General features: G+C 31.9%; 1 protein-coding gene across 2 annotated transcripts in view; it reads right to left on the reverse strand.

The window, feature by feature from the left end:
* Nucleotides 1–18,940, reverse strand: part of LOC118183463 (PRL-1 phosphatase-like) — a 69,080-nt gene that overhangs the window by 22,288 nt on the left and 27,852 nt on the right. Inside the window, exon 1 of one of the 2 annotated variants that reach the window (XM_085812645.1) lies at nucleotides 15,445–15,545. The exons of the other annotated variant lie outside the window; for it this stretch is intronic. The gene's annotated coding sequence lies outside the window, so the exon portion shown is untranslated. Of the gene's footprint in view, nucleotides 1–15,444; nucleotides 15,546–18,940 lie in introns of those variants that run through there. 2 annotated transcript variants of the gene reach the window in all.

Below are 18,940 nucleotides of genomic sequence, written 5' to 3' on the forward strand. Positions count from 1 at the left end.
ACATTACAACTGGATGGAAGTAGTGACATAACGAACCTATTAAAAAATGAAACACGATGGGTATTTCGCATTGCATCTGGGTGAAAATACTGACAAAAGAAATTTTGTTCAATTATTAGTTTTGAAGAAGATAAATGAATTGCCAAAGAGTTTTTATTTCATGAAACTCTTCACGATAGAGCACCTACAAATGAAATTTTCAAATAATTGACAATTTTATGTCTGAGAATGATATTCCCTGGAATAAGTGGATTGACACATGCAGTGATGAAGTTTGGCTTTAACAGGAAAACATTCCAGTATTATTTCTCAAGTAAAGAAAGGTCAGACCTGAAATTAAATTTACTCACTGCTCCATTCATTGTGAAACTTTAGTATCCAAAACAATCCCCGAAAACTGTTTTGAGTCAAGCTGCAAAAACTGTTAATTTTATTAAAAGCCGAGCTTTAAATTCAAGAATATTTACGATTTTATACCAAGAGATGGGTGGTGAAAATGTATTTCGAAGTAAGGTGGTTGGTCATACAGAGGCAAAGTTATAAATTGTCTTTTTGAATTTTGATCAGAAATTCAAATTTTTCTCTGTGATTTAAAATTTTAATTGCAAAAATGTTTGCTTAGTGAATTGGCATGTTTAGCATATGTAGCTGATATTTTTAGAAAGCTAATTGAATTAAATTTAGAATTATAAGGACAAAGTGTTAATTTTTTTACCATTAAAAATAAAATAAATGCAACGATAAAAAAATTCGAGCTAAAAATCAAAAGAATTTGATAATAATATTTTAAGTTTTTCACCATTTTTAGCAAGTTTTCTAGCCAAAAATACTTTGAAAAAAAATTTTTTACCATCCGACATTGAAAATTATTATTTGTCATCGATAAATAATTTCGTTGTGTATTTTCCCGAGGATTACGAAAAAGAAAATTGGATTAGAAATCCATTTTGTTAAAATGTACCTGAAATTTTCATCTCGTGAAGAAAAAGAACAATTGATAAGTATTTATTCACCTTGATCAAACTCTAACTGATGGTTTCAAAAATAACACAATTGTTAACTTTTGGTTGAACCAAAAAAAAAAAAAAAAAAAGAATTAATGCACTTTGAATAAAGCTATTAAATTTTTATTGCCTTTCTGCACAACCTATTTGTGTGAACAAGGATATTCTTCCATGCTATGTTTGAAAAATAAATACAGAACAAAATTAAAAGTGGATCCTAATTTACGGTGAAAACTAAGTGAAACAAAGACCAGAATTTGTCAGATATTTGTCAGATTCCACTGCATATTTTCCAAAGTGATGTATTCGAATCCTCTTTGGTTGATGACATTTTTTGTTTTTTGTACTGTCATGAACAGTTTGCATGGCAATTCCACATTCTTCGGCAAACTTTATTATAGATTCTCCATGTCCAAATCATTCAATTAGCCTAAGTTTTTGTTTTGATGTTAAAACAAATTACTTGCACTTAGTACTTGTAGTGCATTCTTTACTCAGTTTTTAGTTCCAATATTTTAAAAGAATAAGAGGAAAATATGCAAAACATACGTCAGAAACTAACAAACATCCCAGTAAGCAACCAAAATGATGCATTCGATTAATCACATGCAGAATGAATTGTACAAGGTAATCACTGAAGCTAAACCTAAAATCATAATTCAGCAGATTTTAAAGCAAGCTCAGACTTGAGATTGTTTTTTTTTTTTTTTTAAACACATTCCTGCACAAGCGCTGAGTATGGGTGTTTAGACATCGCCATCCACAGATTATTTCACGCCTGGATAATTGACAGTACACAATCTCTCTCTATATATACAGTACAAAGTCTTTCATCTGCACGTCCATAATCCGGAATTATCTATAATCTGGACCTCAAAGATACAAACATGCGTTTACGCATGCGCGTTTAATGCATAACGGGCAGTATAAGCTAGGCTAAAATTATCTAATTATCTACTTCAGTTAATGTTGCAGATTGCATTGTTCCTTAATCTTCTAATTGGATCTGGCTTATTATTTTTTGCAGACCATTAGAGGACTTTTATAAAAAGTAAGCTTGAACTTTCGATTATGTCAAAAAGAGAATCTACAAAGCAAAAGCATGTTTCGATCTCCATCAAACAAAAAGTGGAATTGCTGCAAAAAATGGATAAAGGCATGAAGAAAGTGACAGAGAGGTTAGTGAAAACAAAAAAATCTTGATTGACAAGTTAGTCGGTATTCTCGGCACAGCAATTAACGGGACTTGAACAGCAGAACTTTGTAACTGAACAAGAAAATATGTCTGTTTATAGAGTTAAAGAGAAAGTGTTAGTACATAAAACGAAGTAACTTAAACAACTTACATTGAAAGAAATGTTTAATAAGGTAAACAAATAAATATTAAGCTTTTTTTTTTTTTTTTGTAAATTTTGATACCCTTTAGATCATAATTGCTCTTTATTTCATAAATTACGGTTTCATATTTTCAATTGTATAATTTCTGCATGCCATCTTACCAGATTTAAATTGATGATCTATAATCCGGAATCGGTGAAGTCCCGATGAGTTCAGATTAAAGACTTTTGACTGTATACAAATTTTATCTATATTATTATTTATATATATATGTGTTTTATAAAATGTAATTTTCCAACACCACTGGCAGCCACACGTCCCCCCCCTGCCCATGACAGAACCCTCTTCCTTATTATACCTTGGAATCATGTTTCCATTCTGAGATGTTTATACCCTTTTGTCACTTGGTTTTCCCATTATTCCTAAATACATTAAACTTGTTCTTTTCAGTATATCTCTAATTTAAAACTCAGGATCTTCATGAACTTTTCTGAAGAAAATCTTTTTGCCCGATTGATTACACTTAGTCTTTTTTCTCCCTTGAATTCTTGAATAATGCTCTTTCTTCACATATGGAAGACCAGCCCCTTAGGTATTCGGTCATATTCAAAGAATTTAATCTAACTCTTAGTACTGGACAGATATGAATGTCATATACTTTTTCATACAGTACTAACATAGCTAGTTTAAAAAATTTTAACCTATTTTATTTGTTTAAAATGCTCCTATTTTAAAAGCATTATAGATCATCTTAAGCTTTTGTATTAACACATCTTAATTCACTTAAACAAAATGAAAGACTAATTTTAATCAAAAACTTTTTTTAATCGACTGATTCAAATCATGTCAATTTAAGAATATGGAAGAATCAAATGATTTAACTACAATTTAAATCATGATTTTAATTACAATGAGTCGCATCTGTTTCCAGAAACTTGCGTACTGAAATATATATTCGAAACGTTTTACAAAATACTTTTCTGCATTTTAAATTTTGCATGTTGCAAAAATATTCTTTGTATCAAAATACTCTTCGTAATAAAATAGTTTAGGTTAATCTTTGGATTATGGTAACTTGGCGATTTTTTAGCGAAAGTTTGGCAACCAAACCTGCTACAGCAACCTGCTAGTTTTGTTTTCGACGCCATGTTCTTTTCACGAAGTAAAGGCATGCTTTTTTTTTTTTTTTTTACTCAACATTTTTTTCAACAATCTGCTAGTCGAATTACGCTTATACTAGAACTTTTATGGAACAAATGCTTAATCATGACAAAGATTAGGTGCGAAATTTGGAGAAAGTGCAGAATTGCAAACTGCTTGCCGCGTTTTTAAGAATTGCATATACACGGATTGTGCACACTCTTGACTTTATCCATGTACACTACTAAAGTCCTAGCTAGTAACTTTTATCACCTTACCAAAATGTCGCCAAACTACCTGTTACCATATTCCAAAGATTAGCCCAAGAATGCATCATAAAACTTATCACCTGCATTTAGAAATTAATAAATTAATTGTTTATAACCCTCTGATCATCCAGGATTTTCGCTAAGCACAAATTTCCCAAAACTACTACGAGAAAACATTATTTGGTACTTTTCCGTTTGGCCGGCGCAATTTCCCATTTCGCCGGCGCAAGCGATAAAGTCGCCGAAGATGGTAGAACTGATGCCAAAGCGAATATCTTCGCTGATAACCTTTCACGGCACTTTTTCAAAACAAGTCGCTGAGATTTATTATCAGATTTACCTTTTTTTTTCAATATTGGCATACAGTTACATAGAATTTTTTTAATTATAATATTGAAATAATTCTTGCATTTAAACTCGTATTCCATACTGAGATTTAACTTTAAATTAATGTAGATCATTCCTGAGAGAATCAGATTTTTGTAGCGTATTTTACGTGAGATGAGATCGTTTGGGATCACGTGATATTAAACTGCGAATCAAGAGGTTATACCATGAAAGCATAGTAAATCTTTAATTTAACGTCTTTAAATTCTAAAATTAACGTCTTTTACATATATGTCAAAAATGGATGAAAAACCAATGAAAATTTGGAATTTGCCCAGGACAGAGGAAGAATCCGTCAGATTCTTTCAAGCGAAAGGCGTTTTGCCTAACATTGCTATTTGTGAAAATAATCATGAAATGAAATTATATTTGAGACGAAATTCAATGGCATTGCAACCTTTCAACTTGCCGCAGTAAAAGAAGTATACGGAAAGGCACATGGTTTGAATCATCGAGATTGAGTTTCTTGAAGTGTTTAAGATTCATTTATGGTTGGAGTGAAGAATTAACTTCAGTTAAATGGTGTGAAAAGCAGTTGGAAATCAGTCACGGAACAGTTGTGGATTGGAACAACTACATGCGAGAGGTTTGTGTGGATTCTTTACTTAAACGTCAACAACGCAAAATAGGAGGCCCTGGTATGATCGTTGAAGTGGATGAAAGTATGTTCACGAAGCGCAAAAACAACGCGGGACGGATTTTACCACAACAGTGGATCTTTGGTGGAGTTTGTCGTGAAACAAACGAATGTTTCCTTGTGATGGTGCCAAACCGATCCATGAGTATTATATTAGAGGCAATAAATGAAAACATCGAAAAAGGAACTACAATATATTCCGATTCATGGAAATCATATTGCACTGAAAAACTGGAAGAGGAAAGTTTCGAACATTTCAAAGTGAACCCATAAATACAATTTTGTAGATCTGGAAACTGGAACGCACACGCAAAAAATTGAAAGACTATGGAGAAGCGCAAAATGGCGGAATAAGAAACACAGAGGAACTGCTCGGCATCATCTGGAAAGTTACCTCGCCGAATTTATGTGGCGAAAGGACACAAAAGACCCATTTGAAAAAATTCTAAACGATATTAAAATGTTTACGCCTCCAAAATAATAATAAAAAAAAAAAATGTTTAAAATTCTTAGAATTAACATTTCTTAACATTTTTTTATGTGTATACTGTGTGTTGTCGCCAATAAGGTCTGCTTGGCGAGATTTGCGCCGGAGAAAGGGAAATGGCGAGGTTTGCGCCGGCGAAACGGAAAAGTACCCATTATTTTCTTGATTTTAATGTAAAAATTCTCCTGGTATTTTATACCTAGATTTGTGTACTTTCAATATATTGGCTTAATTTCTTTGATATAATACGTTCTTATGGATATCACAAAAAATTTTCCAGGCTGTATATACAGCCTTGACGGTCAGAAGGTTAAAATATATTAGCAATTCCATATCTGAAATGAACATTGCAAGACATAAAAAATTAACAGTAAGTCCTGCTGAAATTTAACTACAGTTCAATGTCCGTAATGTAGACGTCCATTATCCGGAATGATCCATAATCCGGATCTCAAAGCCAAAAACTTACGCATGCGCGTAAAGCCAGTAAAGCGTTTACACATGCACGCTCCTGATAGTGAAGGAAGTGACAGCATTGAAAACGAAAAAAATTCGATTGGCAGGTTAGTCGGTATTCTTGACACAGCAATTACAGGATTTGAACAGTGGAACTTTGAAACTGAACAAGAAATTATGTCTGTTTATAGAATTAAAGAGAAAGTATTAGCACAAAAAATGAAGCAACTTAATCTTTAAAAGATGGGTGGCTTAAGAATCGGCCAGTTTCTCAAGAAGACGGCTGTGTCCGAAATATCGACCAGCGAATTCCCTCCCCCCATCCTTCAGGGTGCGGAGATAGTCATTGTCCAAATAACCTCCTTGCCACTTATGCGAAATGACCTTCGCGCCTCCCAACTAAGGGGTTTCGTAAATTCCCTTTGGTTTCCCTCAGCAGTGAAATCTTGGCAATTTTATATTAGTATTAATTTCACCAACTTTTCTGTGTCATTAAAAATGTATTTTTTTCGTTATATTTTCCTTTTTCATTGTAATTTTTGTATTTAATATTGCTGTTTGAAACATGCAAAATGCAATGAAAATATAATCAATAAAATCTATTTTTAAAGGAAACTAATTTTTAAAAAATGCTAAAGGATAAAAAAAAGCTTTTATCACAAAACTGCAAGAAAGAACAATGAACAATAATGTAGTTGAAAAAGGAAAAAAGGATACAATGGGGGGAAAATCAATAAATTAAACTGAATACTAATGAAAAAGTAAACGAAACTAATTTAAGAAAAATACTACAGGATTTGTTTGATATATAAATATAAGCTGTTACACAATGCTTGGAAACAAATAAAAGGGAACTGCCGATTTATACGAGAAACAAATAGTTAAACATCATTTTCAAGTATAAATTAAAAATGTTAATGCACATGTAATTCTAAACTAAATTCAGTTTGGAAACAAATAAAAACTGAATAGACTTAGACTTCATTACAGGGGTGCATTTGCTGCTAAGGCATATTTTCATTATGATGCAAAGTCAAAAGTTAGTACAGTAGAATTCCAGAAATCCGCAAAGCTTGGGACCAGAGGTTGTACGGATTTCAGGACAGAAAAGATAATATTCAGACTAAAAGTGCAAAATGAATAAGGCGTATTAGATACATTTAATTAAATTATTATATACATTATTGCAATAATTTATTATATGCATTAAATTATTATTACATATATAAATTGATTATATTATTCATTGTATTATATGTACACAGCATCGAGGTTTGCCGATTTCGCCTCGTGCAAAGATTTACGGTTTCAGAGTCCGGTGTTAGAATCATTGTTGCTGTAAAATTTTAACAGCTTTTCTTTTATTTTTCAGTATACCATACACAGTTGTGTCGCAATTCCATACCATTCTGCTATAAATCGAGGAGTAGCACCTGCTTCCACTTTTCTGCAGAATTTGCGCTTTTTGCGTTACCGTCAATGTAATACATTTTACAACGTTGCAAGCAGTAAAATCACGAGTACGTTTCTTATCTGTCATTGTATTAAAAATGGCTGAAATTTAAAATATTCTTAATTTATCCACAAAATATCCGGATAAAAAAAAAAGGCAGCACTAAAGAATCTCATGAAATGAAATAATAAAGCTCAGATAATATACCAACGGGGAAGGAGGGGGTGAATCCTGAACTTGAACAAAGAGTTGAGTGAATCGTCTGCTTTTTTACCTCGATGCTGATTAGAGGGAAAAAAGCTTATCTTATTTATTTTATCTTATTTTTTTAAAACTTTTTAGGCCAATAATTCGGTATCTTCATTTTGACTCGTTATTATTCGGTAATTATGACGTCATTATTTGGTAAGTATTTTTTTCTTCAATACTCAATGTTGTGGTTTCCGGAATCTACAAATTGAATGTTTATTTTCCGAGAGGCAATGTGGATTTCAGGAGTTGGCGGATTTTTGGTATTTGACTGTATTCCAACATACGACAATTATTTAGCTATGAAATCTCACCTATTCCCTAATCTGAAAACTAACAAAGGCAACCAACACCTACAGGAAAAGTTGCAAAAGAGTAGTAGTTTCCCTTTACAATGGCAGCTAAAAGAGGGGTGAAAATGCATTTGGATTTCCCGTCTTTTTAAGTGAAACCTTTCCAAACTGCCCCATCTCTTAAAGGTTAAACAACTTACATTGATAGAAATGTTTACTAAAGTAAACAAATAAATATTAAGCTTTTTTTTTCTTTTTCGTAAATTTTGATACCCTTTAGATCATAATTGCTCTTTATTTAATAAATTACGGTTTCATATTTTCAATTGTATAATTTCTGCATACCATCTCACCAGATTTAAATTGATGATCTATAATCCGGAATCGCTGAAGTCCCGACGAGTCCGGATTACGGACTTTGTACTGTATTCATCATTCTAAAGACAGCTGAAACTTGAAACAAAAAAAATCCTTGATGTAAAGCATACAACTATTTTTGATCTCATAAAATGATAGAATTGAGTGAAGCTGTAGAAAATGCGATGGAATCTGGACCACATTCCAGGCTAACACGAAGAAGTTTGATTTATCTGATGAAACATTTAAAAAAAAAAATTAGTGCTGCAAAACTCGCAGTAAATTTTAAAGAATGGTTTATAGAAAAAAGGTTAAACCGTAAGAAGAACCATCAGGGCACACGGATACAATGCACAATCTGCAAGAATTGAATTCTGGCCTTATTCCATTATCTGCCAAATTCCAATACATGTATGCACGTTCTAAATCTGATCTGAATAACAAAAAAGTACTGAAATTCTTTGCCAGTAGGAAAGTTAGAAAAATATGTCTGGCATTCACAAAATCAATTTTAATATATTTGCATTTAATGGACAAACTACTATGTAGTGAAAGCCAAATGAAGAACTGAATCTGCAACCCCCCCCCCCCCGACCATTCTGCAGATGAGTCAAAATTGAACACATTTGAGTTTAATGGACAAACTACTGTTTGGTGAAAGAAGAATGTAGCAATGAATTCGCATAAGCCATCGACTGCTGTTACACAGGAGAGAAGTGTAAAGTTTTCCTGCCTCTGGGATGGGAAATTTAGTTTTTATAAAAAATAATAATGATTAGTATAAATATATTAATATTCTTAATGAAACCTGAAAGCATCTGCAAGAACACTAGGAATGCAAAATATGTTAAAGCTTTATCATGATCTTAAACATGCAGCTCTAAATCAAAACTCTTTCATATTCTCTGAACTTAAATCCTATCAAACATGCATGGAGTGAGCTGGAGAAAAGAATAAAGAAACATGATATTTCTTTATTGTATTAAAGCAATTCTCGCAGGGGAACTGAACAAAATTGAACATTCATACACACACAAAAAAAGACTTGAATAAATTAGAAAGAACACGAAAAGTGTAATTTTAGCTAAATATTTAAGTTAAATACTGAATGCCACATTTTCATATAATATTAACAGCTTGTTTTTAAGTGTTGAAATACTTATGCCAGTACATTTTCAGAACTTTATGAACACTTTTTCTTTACAAAAAAAAAAAAAAAGGTTTAAAAAAAGATTATGAATAGTACAGTCAAAAGTCTTTAATCCGGACTCGTCGGGACTTCGGCGATTCCGGATTATAGATCATCAGTTTAAATCTGGTATGATGGCATGCAGAAATTATAAAATTAAAAATATGAAACCGTAATTTATAAAATAATGAGCAGGGTATGATCTAAAGGGTATCAAAATTTACAAAAAAAGAAGCTTAATATTTATTTGTTTACTTTATTAAACATTTCTTTCAACACGCGCATGCGTAAAGCATGCCTTACACATAGCCGAAATTAGAAAATTGCAACCAGAAAACTATTTGATTTGTATTCGTGATATTTATAATGACGAGGAATTTGATTTAAATCATATCAAAGACGGAGTACATCGAGATTAAATACTACATTTAGTAAGGAATTATAAGCCGAATAAAATAAAAACATCTGCCCCGAAGATAACGATAGTGCTGACAGATCAACTTCTGTACAACTCTGATAAACGCCCTAATTTCACCAAATGTGACGATATGTGTTTTGCGCTGGTTTTTGGCGCGATTGCATGTTGTGTGGCAACCATGTCGACGTTGAAAAGTCTTTTGGTGGAGTAGTTTCTTAATTGCTAGTTGGTTCGTGTCGCGTGTTTTTGAAATGGCCTGTGTTGCGATGAAAGACAGACGTGGTGGGAAGGTTTCAGCTGCATATTTTAAATTATGTGCAGAGTAAATTTAGTATGAAAAGGTACGATGTTGGAGTTGTTAACGAGTCTTTTGTTCACGGATGTATTTATGGAGATCGTAGTGTATTTTTAGAATTTCTGTGGGAGTCGGGACTTTTAAAACGGAGCTTAACGTGTCCGAAATGCGGAGCTGATATGGGAACTCGGACGAAAAATGGTGTTTCTGATAGACTTGTGTGGGTTTGCAGTAAAATTGTTGCTAATAAAGTATGTGGGTGTCAGCGGAGTTTAAGGTTTGGATCTTGGTTTTCGTGTAGCAAGTTAACGTTGGAGGAAGTTTTTATTGTTACTTTCGAAATTTTGAATCGTAGGAAGGCATGTGATATAGCAAAATCGTGGAAGTTTTCTTCACAGACGTTGTGTGACTGGCGAAATTTCATTAACGAATGTATTTTGGACTTTGCATGCTCTGTATCTGAGAAGATAGGGGGGAAGATAATTCTGCTTTTAAAAGAAGCTTTCATTATGGTAAGTGCATTTTATTTTATTGTTTTTATTTTGTAGAATGTTATATTCATTGTTTTTGGTATGAATTTCCGTTTTTATTGTTGATTTTTGAATTGTCTGAAATTCATTTTAGTTTATATTCTTGATTTGTTTTTAGTGTAGATTGTGCAATTTGTAGATGTTTTTTAAAGTTGAAACAGAACTCTGTGTACGTGGTATTCTTTGAAATTTATTGTTATGTTAATTTATTAAAGTGAGGTGTGCGTAGTTCGTAGATTCGTTCGCTACCTACAGTGTGCCATTCGTAGATGTTTTTTTAAGTTAAAACATGTCGCTGTGTACATGGATTCTTTTCAAATATTTTTGGTTAGAAACTTTACATTTTTGCTTTTGTTTCGGATTTTTAGCTTAAATCGTGTGTTCAAAACATAGTTTTTGCATGTGCGAAAACTGTGTTTTTGGAGACATTTTAGGCTTAAAGTTCGAAATGTAGACAAAAAATTTAGATAGTAATATGGCAGCGTAAAGTTATTAAAATATTTGGCGACTTGAGGGTGCATATCAGAGTAGTTCCTCAATTTCCAGTTCATTGCGCTGCGCGCCACGACTCCCCACCCCCCGCGCAGAGCAGCATGAAATTGATATTTTTAATTGATAAACAGATTTCGGAACGGTTAGATAAACAAAGGATATGCCTTTATCCATTTTTTGCAGCAATTTGTTTTTTGTTTGATGGACATCGAAACATACTTTCGTTTTCTAGATCCTTTGTGAGCTCCAGCATCGGAAATTCTATTTGACGTGATCGAAAGTTCAAGCTTACTTTTATAAAATTGCTCTTACAGTCTGCAAAAAATAATAAGCCGGATCCAATTCGAAGATTAAGGAACAACGCAATCATCAACATTAACTGAAATAGATAATTAGATAATTTTAGCTTATACCGTCCGTTATACATTAAACGTGCATGCGAAAAAGTATTCTGCGCTTGCGCAGACGCATATGCGCAGTCGTAAATGTCTTGCGCGTACGCGTAAAACGATAACGCGCATGCTTCAACGCGGCGCATGAGCAGAAAGATTTTAGCTTTATATTATTATATTGAAGTCCGGATTATGGGTGTCCGAATTAACAACTTTTGACTGTATACAAGAAAGAAAAATATAGTAATTTTGCTAATATTTACTACTTTTCACAAACAAAACTGAAAAAGACAAGCGTTTGAAAGTAATTGCAAGCTATTGTAGATGACTAAAGTTACTGGCATCCCTGTTACTTAAGCTACTGATATTTACACATATCTTTTTTTAAATCCGCGGGAAAGCGCATGGGGTGTATCATATCCCAACCCTACATAAAAGTGGAATATTCCTAACTTGTGAAACTGAAATTCTGTGCTACTTTCAGTAGCTGAGTTTCTAGTTGTGGTTGATGTTCAGAAACGCTTTTTCTTTGCCTGTGTTTCAGAAAAAGATTTATCGGTATTTTGTTGGAACTGGGGTATGATACACTCCATGCGCGTGTCCGTGTAAGTGTTTTTCTGACCGAATATTTAATTCAGAAATTTATTTCTAGAGTGTAACAGTAAATATTTCTACTCGCAAATGATTTTTAAAGTACTTGACATTAAATTCTTAAAAATTTCTAACCACATTATGGTAAAAAGAATGACTCCTTATGAATTTCAGATGCAACGCCTGTGAGATTTATTAGAAATATTTGAAAGCGATGAAGTATTTCGGAAACTGAAGATGAAAACTAAAAATATTTTCTACACTGTTTTGGTTTCGAAAAAGATAAAACATTATTTCCTGATGTTCCTAAAAAAAGGAAAAACTGTTCTTATGCTTTCAACATTATACAGTCAAAAGTCGTTAATTCGGACACCCATAATCCGGAATGATCTATAATCTGGACCTCAAAGCTATAAACTTTCTGTGCACGCATCGCTTTGACGCATGCGCGTAAGACCTTTACGGCTGCGAATATCCGTGTGCGGGTGTGCAAAACACGTTTACGAATGCACGTTTAATGTATAACGGACAGTATAAGCTAAACAAAAATTATCTAATTCAGTTAATGTTGCAGATTGCGTTGCTCCTTAATCTTCGAATTGGATTCGGCTTATTATTTTTTGCAGACTGTTAGAGCAATTTTATAAAAGTAAGCATGAACTTTCGATTATGTCAAATAGAATTTCTAATATATATTTACTAATATGTAAAGGATCTACAAAGCGAAAGTATGTTTCAAAGTCCATTAAACAAAAAGTAGAATTGCTGCAAAAAATGGATAAAGGCATATCCTTTGTTTATCTAAACTTTGTTTACCTTTAACGCCGCGGCGCTAGCAATGAATTGGTAGTTGATCTGTCAGCGCTATCCTTATTTTCAGGGCAGATGTTTTTATTTTATTTGGCTTATAATTCCTTACTAAATGTAGTATTTCATCTTGATGTACTCTGTCTTTGATATGATTTAAATCAAATTTCTCGTCATTATAATTCGCTTCCGATTGCAAAGAAAGTAACAGAGGTTATTGAAAACGAAAAAATTTCGATTGACAAATTAGTCGGTATTCTCGACACAGCAATTATAGGACTTGAACAGCAGAACTTTGTAACTGAACAAGAAATTATGTCTGTTTATAGAATTAAAGAGAATGTATTATCACATAAAAAAGAAGCAACTTAAACAACTTACATTGAAAGAAATGTTTAATAAAGTAAAATAAATATAAAGCTTTTTTTTTTTTTTTTTTGTAAATTTTGATACCTTTTAGATCATTGTTCTTTATTTCATAAATTACAAATTCATGTTTTTAATTTTATAATTTCTGCATGCCATCTTACCAGATTTAAACTGATGATCTATAATCCGGAATCGCCGAAGTACCGACGAGTCCGGATTAACGACTTTTGACTGTATTAGCTCACACTCTCTGTATATCTTGTTCAAATTTTTAGTCGTTAATAAAATACGTTTTTTCATCCACTCAAGTAGTTTTTTAAACTTGTAGTGGATGGCACTTGTAGTTAATACAGCTTTTTCACATATTAAAATTTTTGAAATTTGACTGTATAACAATCATACTGTAGATGATATTATTGGAGAAAATAAAATGTCAGGAATTATATGTTTTTAAAATATGGCTAAAGGAGCAGTGGATATGGGGGATGAAATGTCAGACAATTATTCAATTGCCAGAATAACAAGGAGGTGGCCAATGTTAATTTTCTTTACTGCACTGAATGTTGCTGTAATAAATGCTTGAATCATATTACATTCAACTGCTAATCCACCAACCAGAAACAGAAATCTGTTTTCGAAGGACTTAGCATTACAATTAATGCAAAAAGGTACTGAACAAAGATCAGAGATTAATACTTTACCAAGAAACTGACGTACTGCATGCAAAACAAAAGCAGAAATTTCAACGAAGAATTAAAACGAATACATGAAATTCAAAACATCTAAGTATGAAAGATGTGCTAAATTTTTTGCCCTCGCACCAAGGACAGAAGAACGTGAATGCAATGTTTAATGTGAAAACATTCTGTGCCAGGAACACATGAATGTATTTCGTTCAAAGGGTGAAGAAATAAAATAAGCATTGTGTATTAGAAATGCAATGAAACTTAGAGGCATGATGTTTATTATTTTCATTTATCTTAATTTTAACTCTAAGATTATTTTGAAAATAAATTTTTTGAAAGCCAATTATTATTCACGTATTTATAATACACGAGAACAAGAAAAACAGCTTTAAAACTAAATAAAAGTATTTTTATCATATTTTAAATATTGGTGTATGTGATACCCCACGTGGCCACTCTAGTAACTTTTCTTGGTGCAACTTCCGCCGGGTTAAGGGAAAAAATTTTAGCCAGGAAATTAATTTTCAAATATGTAAAACTCTATATGAAGTTTCTTCAAAGCAATTTGATACCTTTGAGTTATAAATAAATTCAATAAAAACATTCAGTTATTTTTTACTCACACAAGCTGCTGAAAAAATATATTTTATTTTCTTTATAAAGTTCCTCAAATATAAATATTGAGAATGGTCTTATGTATGGGTTCCCTAACATGACACTTATTATTTTAAGATATTTATAAATACATACAAAGTAACTTTCATTTGCATACAGAAACCAAAATATTGATGCAACTTATTTCACTGTAGGTACCTGGATCTAAACCTAAAATTACTTAAGATTATATATTATTAATAATGAGTTTAGAGCACTTTTCCTTATTTATCTATAGTTTTATTTCACATTATTTTACATGACAGAAATTTCTTATATTACGAACACATTTATCCAAGGCAAGCCATCCTTACTTACATCATTCAAACAATTCCCCTAATTTCTTACATTTATAGTATTATCCACTTATTTACACCTTATAATTATATAAATCTTATCATTAACAGAAGCATATAAATTTATTCAAAATTAAAGTTCTAAAACACTGCGAAATGCGTAACAGAAACAAGGTTACAACACACTCGCAAATTTGCATATGAATACTATCGATTAAATATATAATATTAAAAAATTATAAATACTTTCATTCGCTTTGCCTGAAATAACAAAATAAAACTTCTTTGAGAATAATCACACAGTTTCAAATATCCAAAGATTGGATACTTCAAAAAATGAGCATCACTAAAACAAACATGAACGGACATGAACTGCCTGGCAGAAAAAATTCGAGTTTTCTCAAAATATTACATCCTTGTCTGTTTCAATAATGATAAATTAACTCTGAAATCAAAACACGTGATAAATGGTTTGTAAATATCAATACACATGAGTTATTTAAAAGAAAATAAACAAATTTTGAAATTACGGTTCAATGAGAGACTGACATAACCCATTTGACATTTACAGATATTTTCCCTATTTTTCTGACCACATAAACAAACAGTATTAAATAATACACCGCAAAATAGGAATTTCAAATTATTTACTTACCACGTATGCGATGCACATCGAAAAAGGACAGGATATAAATCACTCACAGCGCACAATTACCAAGCCTTAACGGTTAATGTCACAAGAATGTGCAACTTCGGAAAAAACGGGAAATGAAATAAAAATTTGTAAGTTGAAGTAGAAGTACTTTTAAATACACCAATAAATTTCAAATGTTTATTAAGCTATTAAGTTTTATTTATCAAAGATCAAGAAAGGGTTCAATTACGAGGTTCATAGGCTCAATGTCTTTATCCCCACATCATCAAAGATTAAATAATTATCATCAAAAAGAGGTTTCGGCAAAGAGGTAAAATTTAGTGTCGAATTATCAAAATAACAAAAGGTAAACTGCCTAGGTTTTATTTATTTAATTTAAGTCTATCAAAATCATTGATTTAATAGTTAATAGTGTTTTAAGAACATAGATCATTACCATGAATTTTTAGAATTTTTGAAGTTTGACTTGCGATATTTATTAAGAGAATAGTATAATATTGCAAAATGGCAAATCCAACCAACTTATCAAAATAACTGAATTTTCAAAGTCTTCCCTGCATAGTAAACAATATGCCGCTCTCTTTATGCTAGAGATGGCGAAATTTTTCTATCAAATCTGGTCTCCTTTACAACTAAATAAAGGTCTTATTTACAATTAAATTCCGTCATCAGTTTAAAATTTAACGGATATATTATCTTTCTCATCTACTAATTTTCACAAGACAGAAGCTTTACTGTCACATAAGAAGATGATGTCCATGCTCTCAGTCCATTCAGAACCGGAGTTACACGAGGGTCTATTCTGGATCCAATACAGTAAACTTTTCTATTGCTTATGACTTCCCCAAATTAAATTCATTCCTTGCATGTTATACGGATGATACTGTAATTGCGATAAAATTCATGAACCTGAAACATGCAGTTCTGATCTTACATATAAAATTTCTGATATTGAATGCTGCTGTTGTCTGTGGAGAATTCACATAAGCGCAAGTTCATGTGAATAATAAGCTCTATTACGTAAGCTCAATTACATAAGGTGACAGAAAGAGAAATGCCAATAGACTTTAATCTTAAATTATCTGACGCTACTGTCTTGAGAGTACGAATAGCTTGGTGTAACTATCAGCTATGCATTAATTTGTAGGGATCATATTGCTCATATACGAGCAAAGTAAATCAAATTATTGACGGTCTTTACACGATAATGGGAACAAATTCCAATCTGAACCATTAAAAGACACATCACCCGTGCCTTCCCTACCTGGGCAGCTGCTACTATAAGACATTAGATTCCTGCAAACATTACTAAATGGTTTGCTTTGTGTGATTTAAATGAAGGAGTTCTTAACGGGGTCATTACTGACTCCCTGGGGCTCGATAAAATTTAAAAGGAGGCTATTGATGGTCAAGGGACTGACAGCCGTTTATGCACTTACAATTGATTGTCATAATCAAGATTCCAGTGATTCAAAATTATAAATAAAATTGATAATTCCAGTTAAAAAAAACTGTTAAACTGTGTTAAAAAAATAATTCCTAATAAAAAGAACTGTGTTTTATAGTACGGAAAACTGTGTTAAAAGAAAACTAATTCCTAATAAAAAAACTGTGTTTTATAGTAAGGAAGAAATCATAAAGTAAATACACTAAAATTATTTAATATATTTTAATAATCAGTATATTCTTTAACTATATAACTTTTTATGAAAAAAGAACATTATAAAAATTAAAACGCAAGAGCAGAAGAAAACACAGTTATAACATACTAAAAACACAAAACGACAATATAAAACCAAAAACAAGTTGATTATTTTTGAACAAGGTGTTTTAAAATTAAAATTAAACAATTTTATGTCAAATATTAAAAAAAATTGCATCAATACATCCAGCGTAGCACCATATTCTTTAAAATGGTACTTTATTAATGAAATGCTTTTTTTTTTTTCTGAAAACTTGTTTATATTTTTAGAATTAAAAAAATAATAACATAAAAATAATTAAACATAAATCTAATAACCATTTTTTGAAAACTTTTATTCATATTCTTAATCTAATTGTTATCTTTAAGTTATTTATGTGCAATTATTTTCATTATGATTGTGTTGTATACATTATATTACAGAAAAAATATATGTAGATCGAGGAAACATAGCATTCCTTTGAAAGGGGTTGACTTCAGGTAAAAGTTAGGAATCCCTGCACTAAACGCATACCATCTATCAGAACAAACCTGTTTCAAAAGGACCTTTAACTGTCTTAGTAAGCCCATTTTTACAAGCGTTCTGAGCATTTTTCGCAAGCAGTTGATTGTCACATTGTGAATTACTATTCAGTTTTTCAGTACAAAATTCTAGATAATGAGTTTCGTATTGAAACACTGAATAGAAATGAACTGCTCACTAGACCGACTGCTGCTCATATTCTGGGAGATGAAAATTTGTTCTTTTAATTTTTCCAGGAACTCATCTCGCAGCCCAGAATAAGTCTGCCGTACTTTTCATTGAAATTTGATATTGTAATATACAAGTATTGTTCCCCTTCTCTATTTTATGTATTTACAATTATTTAACTGAATTTAACTGTCCGCAATTTCTATCTCAATATTTTGCGATTTTTTACAGACTCCTTCAATAACAAACGTTTAACAAACAGTATCTCTAGTCGTTAACTGAGTTTTGGCTAGAGATACTGTTTTAGCCGAATAAACAAAAACTTTGATAAATTTGATCTTATCGAATCTTTTCTTTTACGTTTGCTGTTTTCTCCCATATTAAAACGGAATGCAAAATTTGCTTTTCATATACCTTCAGCCTTTGGAAATTATGAGTTAAAAATGAAGTGGAAGTTATTAATATGTAATCTCATGATGCCATGATATTTAACATAACTCTGAAACCACGAAACATTATTTCAAATTTTACGCCTTTGAAACCTAAATACAGTAAACTGTATTCAATTGAGCATCTTCAAATAGGACATGCTTATTGCCAAATTTTGGAGAAATTTGCATATTCCGTACAACTAGCCGCAACCGTCACCAGTAAAAACTCCAGATTCCAACTGTAGCAACACAGTAATAAATTCGAACAGAGCAGAGTCATACAGAGTAGATAGGATACCAGTACCAGTACCCTACTCGCCAGAGACCAGTACCAGGCTCGCCAGAAAGGCTGGTCTTTCCTTGGAGTCCGGTCAAATCTAGTAGCTGAATAGATTCTACCAAAGACCTACGGTCGAATCTAGAGCAACCAAGTGCATTCTACAAGAGGGCATTCTACAAGAGATTTTACAAGAGAGTAAAGTGCATTCTACAAGAGGCCTTATTCTAGTTAGACTAAAGAGACTTCACGAAGACTCTGCATGCGAGTGGAGCTATTTCCCATTTGTTGAATAGAGTACATCCGTATAGTAACATCGAGTATATCAGCAACTCGGAAATTGTATCATAAAAGATGTTCAGACGTACTAAGATGCTGTTTTATTAACTTTCTAT

This window comes from Stegodyphus dumicola, chromosome 3, assembly GCF_044657685.1.
Source record: "Stegodyphus dumicola isolate Sdum_Otavi_A_Nest chromosome 3, ASM4465768v1".
NCBI classification, from domain to species: domain Eukaryota; kingdom Metazoa; phylum Arthropoda; class Arachnida; order Araneae; family Eresidae; genus Stegodyphus; species Stegodyphus dumicola.